The 19442-nt window shown below is 38.0% G+C and overlaps 1 protein-coding gene and 1 pseudogene across 1 annotated transcript in view; one reads left to right on the forward strand and one right to left on the reverse strand.

The window, feature by feature from the left end:
* Positions 1 to 19442, reverse strand: part of ITFG1 (integrin alpha FG-GAP repeat containing 1) — a 258629-nt gene that overhangs the window by 197761 nt on the left and 41426 nt on the right. The gene's annotated exons all lie outside the window — the stretch shown is intronic.
* Positions 5387 to 18244, forward strand: LOC132480523 (ferritin light chain-like; annotated as a pseudogene).

Raw genomic sequence — 19442 nt, forward strand, 5'->3', positions numbered from 1 at the left:
AAAATAAAACTAGGTAAGAATAGTGAGTCTGTAGCATTTGAACCACGACTTGCCTCTCCCTTTCCCTCCTAGCTCAGTGTGATAGAAGCTTTGCTTCAGGCAGGCGCAGAGAAAACCATAGGGCACCCTTTCTCCCAGGTAATATCAAACTATTCCTCTATACCGATCTATTCCTCTAGTGTAATCGAGGGTTACGGTATGTTCCTGAGGTGCGAGCAGGTACCAGCATTTCTCATCTCTCCCAGCAACATGCTGCAGAGGCTAAATTCCAAGCAAGTGTAGCCAAGATGTCATAGAATCCCTTCTTCAACTCAGCCCCCACTGATGGGGTGGAGGATCTACCTCAGGCACAGCACATTCAAAACAGCAGGGCTCTGATAACCTACATCACAGCTCATTTGTAGGCTGTTGGTTCCATGCTGGAGAGACAAACCAAGAAGATCAGAAACTACCACCCTCACCCTGCACTCTGCTCCTAAAGCATGGGTGTCACTGGGAGGGAAGTACATCATTGGCTATACTTCCATCTCTGGAGTCATGGCTCAGAGATTCTGGCCATGAGGAAAGGCAGGCTGTAACATAGAGAACACCAAGGTTCTTGTCTAAGGAAATGACAACAGAAAGAGGGGAAGTTCAAGCCTAAGGGCATACTCAAAACCAATGGCAGGAAATCAATTAAGAGGAGGCTGCCAGCTTCATGAAACAAATAACCTACATCACTAATTATTAGACAAATGCAAATCAAAGCTATCATGAGGTATCATCTCACACTGGTCACAATGGCCATCATCAAAAAGCTACAAACAATAAATGCTGGGGAGGGTGTGGAGAAAAGGGAACCCTCTTGTACTGTTGGTGGGAATGTAAATTGATACAGCCACTATGGAGAACAGTATGGAGGTTCCTTTAAAAACTAAAAATAGAGCTACCATATGACCCAGCAATCCCACTACTGGGCATATACCCTGAGAAAACCATAATTCAAAAAGACACATATACCCCAATGTTCATTGCAGCACTATTTACAACAGCCAGGACATGGAAGCAACCTAAATGCCCATCAACAGAGGAATGGATAAAAAAGATGTGGTACATACACAGAATGGAATATTACTCAGCCATGAAAAGGAACGAAATTGGGTCATTTGTAGAGAGGTGGATGAACCCAGTCTGTCATACAGAGTGAAGTAAGTCAGAAAGGGAGAAACAAATATTGTATATTAACACATATATATGGAATCTAGAAAAATGGTATAGATGATGTTATTCACACAGCAGAAATAGAGACACAGACATAGAGAACAAACCTATGGATACCAAGGGGGGAAGAGGCAGGTGGGATGAATTGGGAGATGGGGATTGACATATATACACTACTGATACTACGTGTAAAATAGATAACTAATGGAAGCTTGCTGTGGAGCACAGGGAACTCTACTCAATGCTCTGTGGTGACCTAAATGGGAAGGAAACCAAAAAAAGAGGGGATATATGTATACGTATAGTTGATTCACTTTGCTGTACAGTAGAAACTAACACAACATTGTAAAGCAAGTATACTCCAATAAAAAAAAAAAATCTAAACCACAGACCAGATAGTTTACCAGAGAGAACTAGGGGAAGAATAAATATGAAGAACCTTCCTGGGGGTCTGAACAACCTAAAACACTGACCTAAAAAACTAACCTGCAAAGCAGTCCAAATTTAACTATATCAGACTACAAAGCAATTTATGCTCCAAGGTGTTGTTAAAAATAATAGAGCAATCAGCTGGCAATTAGTGGGGCCTAACAGGTGAGTATGATCAGGGAAAGAGACAGAGAGCCCTGCTACTACTGTCATCCCAAGGTGACTGTGCACATGTCAAAAGCTGTAGCCTCTGAGGAGCAACATCAATGAAACAGTAGAGGGAAAAGAAGCAAAACAATATAATAAAGAGAAAAAAGAGCTAGAGAAGTGGTGGCATTTCCATTTTAGGACGATTGGAGCTTAAATGCTCCAGAAGAAATAAGGAAGGTCACCTGGCCCCCAGAGTTTCCCCAGTCTGTAACACCGGCCAAGGACATGTCCACCTAATGTATCTGCTCTTTTTCTGACCCCATCATTCTTGAGGGTGCCTGAGGCTCTATTCCTCTAGCATAAATAGATAACCAGTAGCTTAAGGATATACAGCATGCACAATACACTATCCAAAGGGCTGTACTGGTGATGAAGTATTCTGGGAGTTCAAGATAGGATCCTTGGTAGATTGGAGAGATTCTATAAGAACAAGTGGCAAAGAGATAACGGGCAAATTTGGCTTTTCTATAGTGCTTATGGGATTGATCTTCTTGAGTTTTTTTTTCAGAGTTAGGAGTGACATTAGAGAAAAAATTCTGGGGAGATGTAGGAATAGGAGGCACCAAGACTGTCTCCTCATCAAGAAAACAACTGCACTTGCAGAATCTATCTGATGTACTCATTTTGGAAGACTATAGTCTATGAAAGGCTTGCAACTTCTAGGGGAAGGCCTGCATGATAAATTGCAGTTAATTTTGGTCTATTTCAGCTCCTAGCACAGTATCAGCCACTCATACTGCACCTCCAGCTCCATGGAAGGCAGCTGTGCACATGTTCCTGGAGCAGTTATGGTGGGCAAAAAGGACCCTGACCTCCAAATATCAGAGATCTGTTCTCTGATCACTGATTGCTGCTTCTGATTGCAGAGGTGCAGAGAAAAAGGGCAAGGGTGCAGCCATTGTTGTTACACTGTTGCAACCTACCTCCGTTCCAGCTTAAGCGACTACCAGGGGGATTTAAAAGGCTAGGGCCCTTCTCCACTCACCCACCCACCCTACTTCATTTTTCTCTTTTTCCCTGTTCAGAAGCCAGACATTAAATACTTGACATTAAAAAGCAAATGCATATATGGGAAAAATCAGAAAGTAACTGTGCATGTCCAGGGAAAGATGCAGGCCCAGAAAAGACATGAGAAGACCTTACGTTTACCCATCAGGCTGATCCTTGGCACTGAGAGAGCCTACAACAATCAAAAACAATAAACAAAAACCAGCAAGACCTGGGGAAGGGGAGGATATGATTTCAAGAGTTACCACATTATATAAGATTCAAATGTCCAATGTTCAATGAGAAATCACAATGCATACAAAGAAAAAGGAAAGAACAGCCCATTCAAAGGAAAAAAAAAATCAACATAAACTATCACTGAAAAAGACCTAATGACAGATCTATTACACAAAGACTTTAAAACAATGCTCTTAAAGAGGCTCAAAGTGTTAAAGGAAGATGTGCAGAAAGTCACAAAAACAGTATATGAATAAAACGGTGTATTTCAAACAGTACATGAAATACCAACAAAGAGACAACCTAAAAAGAAACCACATAGAAATTTCAGAGCTAAAAAGTACAACTATTGAAATGAAAAATTCACTACAGGGATTCAAAGGGAGATTTGAGCAGGCAGAAGAAGAAAAAGCAGTGAACTTGAAGATAGGGCAATGAACATTACTGAATCTGAAGAACAGAGAAAAAAAAGACTGAAGAAAAGTGAACAGAGCCTAAGGGACCTATGGGACACTGTGGGAGTTTCACAAGGAGCAGAGAGAAAGGAGCAGAGAGAATATCTGAAAAACAAATGGCAAAAACTTCCCAAATTTGATGAAAGACGTGAATATAAACATCCAAGAAGATCAATAAACTCGAAAAAAGATGCATTCAAAAAGACCTATAACAAGACATTATAATCAAAACCTTCAAAAGACAAAGAGAGAATCTTGAAAGTGATTCATCGCATATAAAGAATCCTCAGTAATATTATAAATAGTTTTCATCAGAAACATTGGAGGCCAGAATGTAGTGGGCCAATATATTCAAAATGCTAAAAGAAAAAAAAAATCAACCAAGAATCTTATATCCAGCAAAACTGTCCTTCAACAGTACGGGAGGAATTAAGACATTCCCAGATAAACAAAAGCTGAGGGAGTCTGTGACCACTAGATCTCCTCTGAGAGAAATGCTCAATGGAATCCTTCAGGGTGGAATGAAGGGGCACTAGACAGTAACCTGAAGTTATATGTTGAAATAAAGATCTCAATAAAGGTAAATACATGGGCAATTATAAAAGCTAGTCTTACTGTAACAATAGTTTATATCTCCACTTTTTGTTTTCTACATAATAATACATAAATTGTTTTAAAAAATCATTACTCTAAAAACCAGCATTATCATAACTTTGGTCTGTGACAACACATTTTGTTTACAACATAATTTAAGAGATTAATGCATTTAAAAGACTTATTAATTTATGTTTTTTGTCACATAATGAATCTTGTGACATCAACAACTTAAAGGACTGGGGATGGAGTAGTAAAGGAGAAGAGTTTATGAAGTCTATGTTTTGAAGTTAAGCTGGTATAAATTCAAATTAGAGTGTCTTAACTTTAGAATATTAAGTGTCATCCTTGTGGTAACCACAAAGAAAATAGATACAGAATATACACAAAAGGAAATGAGAAAGGAATTTAAACATTTCACTACAAAAAAAATCAACTAAACACAAAAGATGACAGTAATTCAGGAAATGACAAAAAAGCTACAGCTCATATAGGAAACAAATAGCAAAATGATAAAATTCCCTCTTTATTAGTAATTAATTTACATGTAAATGGATTAAATTCTCCAATGAAAAGGCAGAAATTGGCTGAAGAGATAAAAACACATGACCCAACTACATGCTGTCTACAAGAGACTCACTTTAAATCCAAAGCTACAACAAGACTGAAAGTAAAAGAATGGAAAAAGATATTCCATGCAAATAGGAATAAAAGATGTTCAACATCACTAAATAATAGGTAAATGCAAATCAAAACTATGAGATATCACATTACACTCATTAGGAAGGCTACTATGAAAAAAACAGAAAATAACAAATATTGGCAAGTATGTGGAGAAATTGGAACCCTTGTGCATTGTTGGTGGGAATAAAACATGGTAAAGCTACTGTGATGGTGGCTCCTCAAAAAATTAAAAATAGAATTATCATATGATCCAGCAATTCCACTTCTGGGTGTATATCCAAAACAATCAAAAGTAGGATCCCTAAGAGATGTTTGTACACCCATTTTCATAGCAGCATTATTCACAATAGGTAAAATGCAGAGCAACCAAGTGTCCATCGAGGTATGAGTGGGTAAGCAAAATGCAGTATATACACACAATGGAATATTATTCAGCCTTAAAAAATGAATCTGATATATGCTGCAACATGGATAAACCTTGAGGATATTATAATAAGTGAAATAAGTCAATCACAAAAAAGGTAAATACTTAACGATTCCACTTACATGAGGTATGTAGAGTAGTCAAAATCATAGAGTTGTAAAGTAGAATGGCGGTTGCCAAGGGCTTGGGGGAAGAGGAGATGGGGAAGTTATTGTTTAAGATGGTAGAGTTTCAGTTTTATAAGAGGATAAAAGTTATGGAGAAAGACGGTGGTGACAGTAAGACAACATTATGAATGAATTTAATACAACTGAAGTGTACACTTAAAAATGGTTATGTTGTGTATTTTGTTATATATAGAAATAAAAAATGAATAAATAAAACTTTAAAAATTCTTATTCAGAAAAAGTGACTTTATGTTTACTGTAAATGTAAAGTTAGTCATTAAATATAAGACCATGGAATTATAACAAGCTTCATCAAAAATCTGGCCGTTTTATGTTTGGGGGATTAATAAAGCTAGAGGTAACCATAACACATTAACAGGTCAGTGTCATTTAAAATATATAGCTTTTAATTTAAGTCTCTTAAATTGACTCCAAGGTAAACTGAGCTCTCTTGCTTATGAAAATTGACTAGGACTCATACTTTGAGATATTAAACATTTTACATATTTCAGTATATAATTAACATTTGTTCCAGGATTAATACTAGAAATGTTTCTGTAAGCAATGGGAAAGGATTTACTGAATAGCACAGGAGGCTTTAAGAACTATTTTACTTTTAGTAGTTCATACTCTAAATGTTTTTGTAAGAGAACCCATTTATTTCTTTCATCAGCATTATATTTTTAATGATCATAAACAATTATCTCTGACCTAAGAGGACAGAAAAACTTAAAATTAGATCTAACAGAGGTAACTTACTGATATATTCTGTGCCGCTTTTAAGGAAAAAAAAAGGTGTGTTTGTTTGGCATGTACCAGGATGAGAAAGGAGACTAATTTCAAAGTGTGACAAAGTGAAGAAAAAGTTCAGGAACTACGAGACAGAATAAAATAAAATAAAACCCTCTGAAGAGGGTTTGACTTCAGAATGTTGAGAGTGAGATCAGGGACAGTCTCCTGACTCAGTGATTATAATGTGTTTTTCTTGGAGAAAGACTGTAGGTGACTGGGTTTACCTAGGATTACTGTCTGAGTGTGACAGCATGAGAGAAGTGAAGTGTTATTTCCAGGAGACTGTAATGATGTACCATAGATAGGGAGGGAAGCCCATGCTGGAGGGGGGATGGGTGGATATAAAATAGCAGGGTCAGTCAGTGGTCTGGAGGTCTCAGCGAGGTCCAAGAAGTGTTGCAGGGGAGGCCCTTGAACAGGCGGCCTAGAAGGATAGGAGGTGTGGTAGGAGAGTGGGATACCTGCTTAGTGATTTGCGGGACAGTTTACTTTCTGGTACCTACAAGGTACAGAGAATGCACGGAGGTGGCTGAGGTGGGGAGGTCATGGTGCTGGGCTAGGCCATCTCTGTGGTCAATGAAATCATCTAAAACGATGGCAGGATTTAGACAACTGCCTGGGAGGCATTATATCTCCAGTAAGCTAGGAGACTGGTACATGTCAGCAAGGAAAAATGGAAGATGGTTGCTGCAGCTAGGTGGCAAAAGCCTCAAAGGAGTAGGAGACTGCAGAAACACAGGGCAGAAATAATTTGTAAGAGTGATTTGCCTCACAGGGGACATTTGGTGATGTGTGAGACATTTTTGGTTACTACTGGTATTTAGAGGGTAGAGGCTGGGGCTACTGCTAAACATCCTACAAAGCACACGACAACTCCCCACAACAAAGAATTATCCAGCTCAAAATAATACTGCCATGACTGAGAAACTCTCAGATAGAGGAAACAGCATAAGAAAAGGCACTGCAATGAGGAAAACTGGAGCCCATTCAGGAAAAAGCTGACTTTAGTTCAGTTGAAGCATAGGTTACCAGCAGAAGAAGTCAGAAGATAAAGTTGGAAAGGAGGCTAGGGTCACCCTGTATGCAGGCTAAGAAACCAGCAACTAACTTAGAGGATAAACAGAAGAGGATAAAGAGAAGACACTGAAGATCTCTGAGCAAAGAAATGACACATCATTGAGTTGGGAGGCTTTATGTATGATTGCAGTCTTATCAATATTTGTCTTTTCAGTTTACAACCGCTTTTAAGCAAAAGTTTCATCACTCTTTAATGCTTCATTGATGTCTCACCTCCTTAACAACAGTAAGTCCCTGGGTAAGAGACTTCAGGTCCTATAGTTAACAAAGCACACACAGCTGGCTAGCCTGAAATTCAGACTTTTAGCTACAGTGCTTTTAACAGCATTACCACACACACCCTTCAATTACTAAAAATAGAGAAAACATGAAAAAATTTAATTTCCTCTCTCTTCATTTCCAGTGTCTATCTGGAGGTGCTGAGGAACAAAGAAATGGCAGGAAGCATGAGGCAGGTAAAGAAAAAAAAGCCTGAATCAATAATATAAGAAGTATCTAAATACTTCCTGAAAAAACAAGAGTGCAAACTGTACAGCTCAATTTTGGAAATACTCATGAAAGCAAAACATAGGTCACTAAACTTCTTCAATCATTTTAACCCCTCCTCTTCAAGAAGGAAATCATTAATAACTCAAGCTTACAAATTTGTTCCACTATTTTTTTTTAGCTGTCCTATAAGTTTGTTCATCTCATTTCAGTTAGCAGTTACTTTCTATAATGATGGTAATTTATAAAAGCCTGAATATAACCAAGTCAATCTATTTCAAAGAAGAAAATACTATCTTGATTCAGGTTGCCTTTCCTGTTCCTGTCCCTGAAAATAAATTAGACACCAAACAAGGTCACCAAGGCAATAATGCCCCCAAATAAATAGGACTCTGACAGGTAAAGAATTTAATCTGCTGGCAGGCATTCTGTTCAGAATAATAACCATAATACCAAAGTGTCACTTATTCCTTCTCCAGTGTATCAAATGGAGCCCTAGTGACATTAAAGAGCTAATATGGTGATTTCATTGGTGCTCTTTCTATACTCATGGAAAGCTTATTTACCAGACAATGTTTTAGTGAACATTAATCAGAGAGAGAAGCTCAATTCTCCAAACCACATGCATGAGAATATAAAAAAAAAAAGAAAGTCTATACGTGTATAACTGAGTCCCTTTGCTATACAGCAGAGATTGGCACAGCACTATAAATCAACTCTACTTCAATAAAAAAAATTAAAAAATAAACCAAACCACATGCATGGATCAGACTAGATAAAACCCACAATGGGAAGAACTTTCCACATCAAGAAGAAGAGAGCTTCTCCCCCTGTACTTTTAATCAGCTAAGTGTTTCCCTTGCTTCACAGATCAAATTTTGAGGGCTAGGGTTACTCTGACAGATTACAGAGAGAGTAAGAAATTATACCAAGGTACTAGTAAACTAATTGGTATCATCTATTAATAGATAATAGATTCAGTGAAAATGAGATAAAGGGTAAATGGAGTAATACTATTAAGTGAATTTTAACAGGCGATAAATTTTATTTTCCTTCTTTAAGAAAAAACACTTTGAGACATACCTCCGTAGACATGTTTCCAACAGAAAAAGTTCAGAAACCTCACGTTCTTTCCATCTGTTATCAGCTACAGTAAAGTCCCCCTCTAATTCATGAAGCACACACTTATAAAGTACATTTTTTATACACTGTAGTTAGGCTCACAGTTTCTTATAACAAGTAGATTTTGTTTTACCTCACGACAGTTGTTTTTTTTATCCAATTGGCAAGTCAGTAAATTTTTCTAACATTTTCAGGGGTTGAAGGCCACATATAATAGTATGCCTTGCGTCTCTTGATATTAAGTAAGCAATCTGTCAGTGGGTCATGTAGTTCTCTACGTACATATATGTGCTTTTATTGTCAAAAAGAATGCAGTGATAGACAGCTTTCTAGTTCTACCTGTTCATATATTAGAATGGAATGAAATAACCTTATTGTATTATACTACAGGCACTGTGCTGGATACTTTGCATGTGTTCTCTAATTTTATTCCTTACCATACAAGGTAGGAACAATTAACATTCTCATTTTTACAGATGAGTTTGAAAAGTAGGCAAAATAATTTGCTCAGCTGGTCAGTGGTAGAGCCAGACTGGAATCTAGATTCACTGGATACAAACCCTGCATTCTTAACAACAATGGTGCACTGTCTTCCTTAGCAACTGGCTTTCTTTCATTTTCATTCTTCCTTAGTCATTCAAATAGGTATCACAAGGAACCAGGATTGTGTCAGGAGCAGGGGCTTAAGAGCTGACACTCTTTAAGAAGAAAAAGACAAGTGAACAAGCAATTATAATAGAGTAGTAGCCATTACACTGGGGGTCAGAGAAAGCTTCCCAGAAAAAACAGAGGTCTCAGTTGAGAGCTAAAGGATATATAAAAGTCAGCTAGGAGAAAGGAGGGTAGGGGGAGTTCAGAGTATTTATTTTGTGCATGAAGCATAAGGAGATGGGGGTTAGTGAGAGCTAAGGCTGGAGCACTGGGCAGAAACCAGACCAGGAAGGTACTTGTGTGCCATGATAAGGAGCATGGAATTCTTCCTGTGGATAATGAAATGCCACTAAGACATTTCAATAAGCATGTGATAAGATCAAATCTCTACTGTAGATGTTAGAATGCCACCTAAAGACTGGACTTCAAGAGAAGGAAACTGGTGGCTGAGACCAATCAGAAGACTGTCACGGTAATGTAAGCAAGATAAAGTAAGCAAGATAAATCGGTAGCTGAAATAGTGGTTAGTTTGTTAGAAGGTAAAATCATGAAGATCTGGGAACTGACTGGATGTGAGGAGTGAGAAAGAAGGGGAACAAGAATGACTCCTGTAAATGGCTTGACAACTGGGGAGATGCTGCCACCACTGCGATAGAAAGCAAAGCAGGATAAGGAGGTTTTGAGGGAAAGATAACACATTCTCTTTTGGACATGTTGACTTTGAAATGTCTATGGGTTACAGGAGTGGTAAAATCCATAAGAGACCTGGGATAGGAGATACATATTTGGGAGTTGGCAGCAAAACTAATGTAACTGATGTAAGCCATGGAAGCAGACAAATTGATGGAAGTGCCCAAGGAGAGTGTTTAGTGTTAAAAAAGGAAGAGGGTTGAGGAAAAAATTCTGAACTTCACCCACATTTATGGATCAGAGAGAGGAAGAGAAGCCCATGGAAGGTTCTGAGAAGAAAGAAAACCAGGTTTCACCATGGTCAATGAGAGGAAGTATTACAAGGACAAAAAATTTATGTAAGATGCTGCCTAGAAGTTAAGTAAGAGCAAAAAGGATAGGAGGTTGTGGTCAGGAGTTCTGGGAGATAAGGACTAGGTATGTCCATGGACTGGTGCCTGAAATGAGGTGTGGGTGATGGATCATGAAGATTATTATTAAATGGAGATTTATTTTTTTAAATTTATTTTTAAACATCTTTATTGGAGTATAATCACTTTACAATGGTGTGTTAGTTTCTGCTTTATAACAGAGTGCATCAGCTATACATATACATGTACCCCCATATCTCCTCCATCCCACCCCTCTAGGTGGTCACAAAGCACAAAGCTGATCTCCCTGTGCTATGCTGCTGCTTTCCACTACCTAACTATTTTACATTCGGTAGTATATATATGTCACTGCTACTCTAATTTTGCCCCAGCCTCCCCGCAGCCCCCCGTGTCCTCAAGATCATTCTCTGTCTACGTCTTTATTCCTGCCCTGCCATTAGGTTCATCAATACCATTTTTTAAAATATATTTCATATATATGCGTTAGCATACGGTATTTGTTTTTCTCTTTCTGACTTACTTCACTCTGTATGACAGATTCTAGGTCTATCCACTTCACTACAAATAACTCAATTTTGTTTCTTTTTATGGTGTAGTAATATTCCACTGTATATATATACCACATCTTCTTTATCCATTCATCTTTCAATGGACACTTAGGTTGCTTCCATGTCCTGGCTATTGTAAATAGTGCTGTAACGAACACTGTGGTACATGACTCTTTTTGAATTATGATTATCGTAGGGTATATGCCCCGTAGTGGGATTGCTGGGTCATATGGTAGTTCTATTTTTAGTTTTTAAAGGAACCTCCATACTGTTCTCCATACTGGCTGTATCAATTTATATTCCCACCAACAGTGCAGGAGGGTTCCCTTTTCTCCACACCCTCCTTCAGCATTTATTATTTGTAGGCTTTTTGATGATGGCCATTCTGACTGGTGTGAGGTGATACCTCATTGTAGTTTTGATTTGCATTTCTCTAATGATTAATGATGTTGAGCATTCTTTCATGTGTTTGTTGGCAACCTGTATATCTTCTTTGGAGAAATGTCTATTTAGGTCTTCTGCCCATTTTTGGATTGGGTTGTTTGGTTTTTTGATACTGAGCTGCATGAGCTACTTGTAAATTTTGGAGATTAGTCCTTTGTGAGTTGCTTCATTTGCAGATATTTTCTCCCATTCTGAGAGATGGCTTTTTGTCTTGTATATGGTTTTTTCTGCTGTGCAAAAGCTTTCAAGTTTCATTAGGTCCCATTTGTTTATTTTTGTTTTTATTTCCATTTCTCTAGGTGGGTGAAAAAGGATCTTGCTGTGATTTATCTCATAGAGTGTTCAGCCTATGTTTTCCTCTAAGAGTTTGATAGTGTCTGGCCTTACATTTAGGTCTTTAATCCATTTTGAGTTTATTTTTGAGTATGGTGTTAGAGAGTGTTCTAATTTCATTCCTTTACATGTAGCTGTCCAGTTTTCCCAGCACCAAGTACTGAAGAGGCTGTCTTTTCTCCATTGTATATGCTTCCCTCCTTTATCAAAGACAAGGTGGCCATATGTGCGAGGGTTTATCTCTGGGCTTTCTATCCCGTTCAATTAATCTATATTTCTGTTTTTTTTTTTAAACATCTTTATTGGAGTATAATTGCTTTACAATGGTGTGTTAGTTTCTGCTTTATAACAAAGTGAATGAGTTATACATATACAGATAACCCCATATCTCTTCCCTCTTACATCTCCCTCCCTCCCACCGTCCCTATCACACCCCTCTAGGTGGTCACAAAGCACCGAGCTGATCTCCCTGTGCTATGCGGCTGTTTCCCACTAGCTATCTATTTTACGTTTGGTGGTGTATATATGTCAATGCCACTCTCTCACTTTGCTCCAGCTTACCCTTTCCCCTCCCCGTATGCTCAAGTCTATTCTCTAGGAGGTCTGTGGCTTTATTCCCGTCTTGCCCCTAGGTTCTTCAGGACCTCTGTTTTTTTTTTTTTTTTTTAGATTCCATATATATGTGTTAGCATACGGTATTTGTTTTTCTCTTTCTGACTTACTTCACTCTGTATGACAGACTCTAGGTCCATCCACCTCACTACAAATAACTCAATTTCATTTCTTTTAATGGCTGAGTAATATTCCATTGTATATACATGCCACATCGTTATCCATTCATCTGTTGATGGACATTTAGGTTGCTTCCATGTCCTGAATATTATAAATAGAGCAGCAATGAACATTTTGGTACATGACTCTTTTTGAATTATGGTTTTCTCAAGGTATATGCCCAGTAGTGGGATTGCTGGGATGTATGGTAGTTCTATTTTTAGTTTTTTATGGAACCTCCATACTGTTCTCCATAGTGGCTGTATCAATTTACATTCACACCAACAGTGAAAGAGGGTTCCCTTTTCTCCACATCCTCTCCAGCACTTACTGTTTGTAGATTTCTTGATGATGGCCATTCTGACCAGTGTGAGATGATATCTCATTGTAGTTTTGATTTGCATTTCTCTAATGATTAATGATGTTGAGGATTCTTTCACGTGTTTGTTGGCAATCTCCTTATCTTCTTTGGAGAAATGTCTATTTAGGTCTTCTGCCCATTTTTGGATTGGGTTGTTTGTTTTTTTTGATACTGAGCTGCATGAGCTGCTTATAAATGTTGGAGATTAATCCTTTGTCAGTTGCTTCATTTGTAAATATCTTCTCCCATTCTGAGGGTTGTGTTTACATCTTGTTTATGGTTTCCTTTGCTGTGCAAAAGCTTTTAAGTTTCATTAGGTCTCATTTGTTTATTTTTGTTTTTATTTCCATTTCTCTATGTGGTGGGTCAAAAGGATCTTGCTGTGACTTATGTCATATAGCGTTCTGCTTATGTTTTCCTCTAAGAGTTTTATAGTGTCTGGCCTTACATTTAGGTCTTCAATCCATTTTGAGTTTATTTTTGTGTATGGTGTAAGGGAGTGTTCTAATATCATTCTTTTTCATGTAGCTGTCCAGTTTTCCCAGCACCACTTATTGAAGATACTGTCTTTTCTCCATTGTATATTCATGCCTTCTTTTTCAAAGATAAGGTGACCACATGTGGGTGGGTTTATCTCTGGGCATTCTATCCTGTTCCATTGATCTATATTTCTGCTTTTGTGCCAGTACCATACTGTTTTGATTACTGTAGCTTTGTAGTATAGTGTGAAGTCAGGAAGCCTGATTCCCCCAGCTCCATATTTCTTTCTTAAGATTGCTTTGGCTAATCGGGGTCTTTTGTGTTTCCATACAAATTGTGAAAATTTTTGTTATAGTTCTGTGAAAAATACAATTGGTAGTTTGATAAGGATTGCACTCAATCTGTAGATTGTTTGCGTAGTAGAGTCATTTTCACAATGTTGATTCTTCCAATCCAAGAACATGATATATCTCTCCATCTGTTTATATCATCTTTAATTTCTTTCATCAGTGTCTTATAGTTTTCGGCATACAGGTCTTTTGTCTCCTTAGGTAGGTTTATTCCTAGGTATTTTATTCTTTTTGTTGCAGCGGTAAATGGCAGTGTTTCCTTAATTTCTCTTTCAAGTTTTTCATCATCAGTGTATAGGAATGCAAGAGATTTCTGTGCATTAATTTTGTATCCTGCAACTTTACCAAATTCATTGATTAGCTCTAGTAGTTTTCTGGTAGAGTCTTTAGGATTCTCTGTGTACAGTATCATGTCATCTGCAAACAGTGACAGCTTTACTTCTTCTTTTCTGATTTGGATTCCTTTTATTTCATTTTCTTCTCTGATTGCTGTGGCTAAAACTTCCAAAACTATGTTGAATGGTGGTGAGAGTGAGCAACCTTTTCTTGTTCCTGATCTTAGTGGAAATGGTTTCAGTTTTTCACTACGGAGGACGATGTTGGCTGTGGGTTTGTCATATATGGCCTCTGTTATGTTGAGGTAAGTGCCCTTTATGACTACTTTCTGGAGGGTTTTCATCATAAATCGGTGTTGAAAGTATTTGAAAGCTTTTTCTGCATCTATTGAGATAATCATATGGTTTTAGTACTTAAATTTATCAATATGGTTTATCACATTGATTAACTTGCATATATTGAAGAATCCTTGCATTCCTGGGATAATCCCCATTTGATCATGCTGTATGATCCTTTTAATGTGCTCTTGGATTCTGTTTGCTAGTATTTTGTTGAGGATTTTTGCATCTATGTTCATCCGTGATACTGGCCTGTAGTTTTCTTTCTTTGTGACATCTTTGTCTGGTTTTGGTATCAGCGTGAGGGTGACCTCATAGAATGAGTTGGGGAGTGTTCCTCCCTCTGCTGTATTTTGGAAGAGTTTGAGAAGGATAGGTGTTAGCTCTTCTCTAAATGTTTGATAGAATTCATCTGTGAAGCCATCTGGTCCTGGGCTTTTGTTTGTTGGAAGATTTTTAATCACAGTTTCAATTTCAGTGACTGTGATTGGTCTGTTTATATTTTCTATTTCTTCCTGGTTCAGTCTTGGAAGGTTGGGCTTTTCTAAGAATTTGTCCATTTCTTCCAGGTTGTCAATTTTGTTGGCATATAGCTGTTTGTGGTAATCTCTTATGATCCTTTGTATTTCTGCAGTGTCAGTTATTACTTCTTTTTCATTTCTATTTGTATTGATTTGAGTCTTCTCCCTTTTTTTCTTGATGAGTTTAGCTAAAGATTTACCAATTTTGTTTATCTTCTCAAAGAACCAGCTTTTAGTTTTACTGATCTTTGCTATCGTTTCCTTCATTTCTTTTTCCTTTATTTCTGATCTGATCTTTATGACTTCTTTCCTTCTGCTAACTTTGGGGGTTTTTTGTTCTTCTTTCTCTAATTGCTTTAGGTGTAAGGTTAGGTTGTTTATTTGAGATGTTTCTTGTTTCTTGAGATAGGATTGTACTGCTATAAACTTCCCTCTTAGAACTGCTTTTGCTGCATCCCATAGGTTATGGGTCATCATGTTTTCATTGTCATTTGTTTCTAGGTATTTTTGATTTCCTCTTTGATTTCTTCAGTGATCTCTTGGTTATTAAGCATTGTATTGCTTAGCCTCCATGTGGTTTTTCTTCCAATTTTTTTCCTGTGATTGATATCTAGTCTCATAGCATTGTGGTCAGAACAGATACTTGTAACGATTTCAATTTTCTTAAATTTACCAAGGCTTGATTTGTGACCCAAGATATGATCTATCCTGGAGAATGTTCCAGGAACACTTGAGAAGAAAGTGTATTGTTTTTGTTTTTGAATGGAATGTCCTATAAATATCTATTAAGTCCATCTTCCTTAATGTATCATTTAAAGGTTGTGTTTCCTTATTTGTTTTCATTTTGGATCACCTGTCCATTGGTGAAAGTGGGGTGTTAAAGTCCCCTACTATGATTGTGTTACTGTCAATTTCCCCTTTTATGGCCGTTACCATTTGCCTTATGTATTGAGGTGCTCCTATGTTGGTTGCCTAAATATTTACAATTGTTATATCTTATTCTTGAATGGATCCCTTTATCATTATGTAGTGTCCTTCTTTGTCTCTTGTAATAGTCTTTATTTTAAAGTCTATTTTGTCTGATGTGAGAATTGCTACTCCAGGTTTCTTTTGATTTCTATTTGCATGGAATATCTTTTTCCATCCCCTCACTTTCAGTCTGTATGTCTCCATAGGTCTGAAGTGGGTCTCTTGTAGACAGCATATATACGGGTCTTGTTTTTGCATCCATTCAGCCAGTCTGTGTCTTTTGCTGGGAGCATGTAATCCATTTACAATTAAGGTAATTATCGATATGTATGTTCCTATCACCATTTTCTTAATTGTTTTGGGTTTGTTATTGTAGGTCTTTTCCTTCTCTTGTGTTTCTTGCCTAGAGAAGTTCCTTCAGCATTTGTTGTAAAGCTGGTTTGATGGTGCTGAACTCTTTTAGCTTTTGCTTGTCTGTAAAGGTTTTCATTTCTCCATCGAATCTGAATGAGATCCTTGCTAGATAGAGTAATCTTGGTTGTAGGTTGTTCCCTTTCACCACTTTAAATATGTCCTGCAACTCCCTTCTGGCTTGCAGAGTTTCTGCTGAAAGATCAGCTGTTAACCTTATGGGGATCCCTTGCTGCTTTTAATATTTTTTCTTTTTATTTACTTTTTGATAGTTTGATTAATATGTGTGTTTCTCCTTGGATTTATCCTCTATGGGACTCTCTGCGCTTCCTGGACTTAACTACTTTCTTTCCCATATTAGTGATGTTTTCAACTATAATCTCTTCAAATATTTTCTCAGTCCCTTTCTTTTTCTCTTCTTCTTCTGGGACCCCTATAATCCAAATGTTGGTGCATTTAGTGTTGTCCCAGATGTCTCTCAGAATGTCGTCAATTGTTTTCCTTCTTTTTTCTTTATTCTGCTCTGCAGTAGTTATTTCCACTATTTTATCTTCCAGGTCAGTTATCCGTTCTTCTGCCTCAGTTATTCTGCTATTGATTCCTTCTAGAGAATTTTTAATTTCAGGTATTGTGTTGTTCATCATTGTTTGTTGCTCTTTAGTTTTTGTAGGTCCTTGTTAAATGTTTCTTGTATTTTCTCCTTTGTATTTCCAATATATTGGATCATCTTTACTGTCATTACTCTGTATTCTTTTTCAGGTAGACTGCCTATTTCCTCTTCATTTGTTTGGCCTGGTGGGTTTCCACCTTGCTCCTTATCTGCTGTGTGTTTGTTTGTCTTCTCATTTTGCTTAACTTACTGTGTTTGGGGTCTCCTTTTCACAGGCTGCGAGGTTTGTAGTTCCCATTGTTTTTGGTGTCTGCCCCCAGTGGCTAAGGTTGGTTCAGTGGGTTGTGTAGGCTTCCTGGTGGAGGGGAATGGTGCCTGTGTTCTGGTGGATGAGTCTGGATCTTGTCTTTCTGGTGGGCAGGAGTGCGTCCAGTGGTGTGTTTTGGGGTGTCTGTGACCGTATTATGATTTTAGGCAGCCTCTCTGCTATTGGTGGGGTTATGTTCCTGTCTTGGTAGTTGTTTGCCATAGGGTGTCCAGCACTGTAGCTTGCTGGTCATTGAGTGGAGCTGGGTCTTAGCATTGATATGGAGCTCTCTGGGAGAGCTTTTGCTGTTTGATATTATGTGGAGCCAGGAGATCTGTGGTGGGCCAATGTCCTGAACTCAGCTCTGTCACCTCAGAGGCACAGGCCTGACACCTGGCCAGAGCACCAAGACCCTGTCAGCCACACGGCTCTCTCTGGGCTTCTATTTCGACAGCAACAAAGTTACTCTGGACAGTTTGGGCCACTTTTTTCACCAATTGGCCACGGAGAAGTGTGAGGGTGCCCAGCATCTCTTGAAGATGCAGAACCAGTGCTGCGGCCGCACCCTCTTCCAGGATGCATGGAAGCCTTCTCAAGATGAGTGGGGTAAAACCCAGGACACTGTGGAAGCCGCTATTCTTAGGGAGAAGAACCTGAACCTGGCACTATTGGATCTGCATGCCCTGGGTTCTGCCCGTGCAGACTCCCACCTCTGTGACTTCCTGAGGAGCTGCTTCCTGGAGGAGCAGGTGAAATTAATCAAGAAGATGGCGACCACCTGACCAACCTCCACAGGCTGGCTGGTCCGCAGGCTGTGCTGGACGAGTATCTCTTTGAAAGGCTCACCCTAGAGCATGAACAGGAGTCTCCAAAGTCCAGCAGCCTTTGAGGAGTCCCTGTGGCATCAGAGCTTCTGCCTGAAGCCCCACTCTGTAGCCACTAGGCAGGTTTTTTTGGAGATTTGTTTTGTTCACATAGGCACATGATAACTGCTCAATAAATGTTTGCTGACTGAATGACCAAAGTGGCAGAATCATTTTGGTAGTAGAATCTGAAACTAACTGAATCGTTTTTTCAAACCAAGGGTTTGAAACTCTTTATGGGTCATGAAATGAATTTCGTCAACAATTTAAAATAAAGTATAACACACATAGTATGGGTGTTGAAATATAAAAGTGTTTATACAAGTATAGGTATGTATCTGTAAACATACATGGTATAACTGTGTGTACAGGTTATGAAATAAAATATTTTCTTATTATAGTTCTTGGTAACAAACACACTAAAACTACTGTATCAAGCTATTTTTACAAATGAGGAGACAAAGTCTCAAAGGACAAAAGGGACTTGCGCAAAACCTAGGCTGTGAGGAGACGAACCCAAAGCCCGTCCTGGCTGGATGCCACGGCCACCACTCCCTACAGGAGCTTGGCTCAGGCCACCTGGAGACAGTGTGTGTGGTTGTTAACAAACTGTTCACTTACTGTTCTGTGATAAATATCTGGAATATATTTCCACTTGTTACCAAATGCCCAATTGACTTGAACTATTTTGTTTGATCTCAACAGTTTTTATAGACTGAGTTTATAGGTAAGTGATTTAAATGACCTAATTGATCATGTATATAAGGTGATGATTTTTATTTCTTATTTATAACTATTTTATTTCTTATTTATAATTATTTTGGAACTGAATTCATGCTTGGTTACATATGTTGCAAATATCTTCTCCCAACTTGTGGCTGTCTTCCCAATTTATTTTAATGATATCTTTTGATGAGTAGAAGCTTTACATTTTAATATAGTCCTTAAATCATTAAAAAAAAAAACCCCAAATAAAATCACATGCTTAAAAAAACAATCTGGTAAACACAAGTCAAAGCAATAACAACATTAATACCTAGGGTTTCAGGTAATGTGGGACTTTTGTTTTCTGCATCATATATGTCTGTAATGTTCGAACATTTAAAGTGAGCTGTATTACTTCATTCTTAACAGGGAATCCTTTGAGAGAATTTATGGATAGTTCTTAGGGTATTCATGAACATAAAATTTTATTTTTATGGGCATTTTTTCTTGGGAGAGGTT

The sequence above is a fragment of the Mesoplodon densirostris genome, chromosome 19, assembly GCF_025265405.1.
Source record: "Mesoplodon densirostris isolate mMesDen1 chromosome 19, mMesDen1 primary haplotype, whole genome shotgun sequence".
NCBI classification, from domain to species: Eukaryota; Metazoa; Chordata; class Mammalia; order Artiodactyla; family Ziphiidae; genus Mesoplodon; species Mesoplodon densirostris.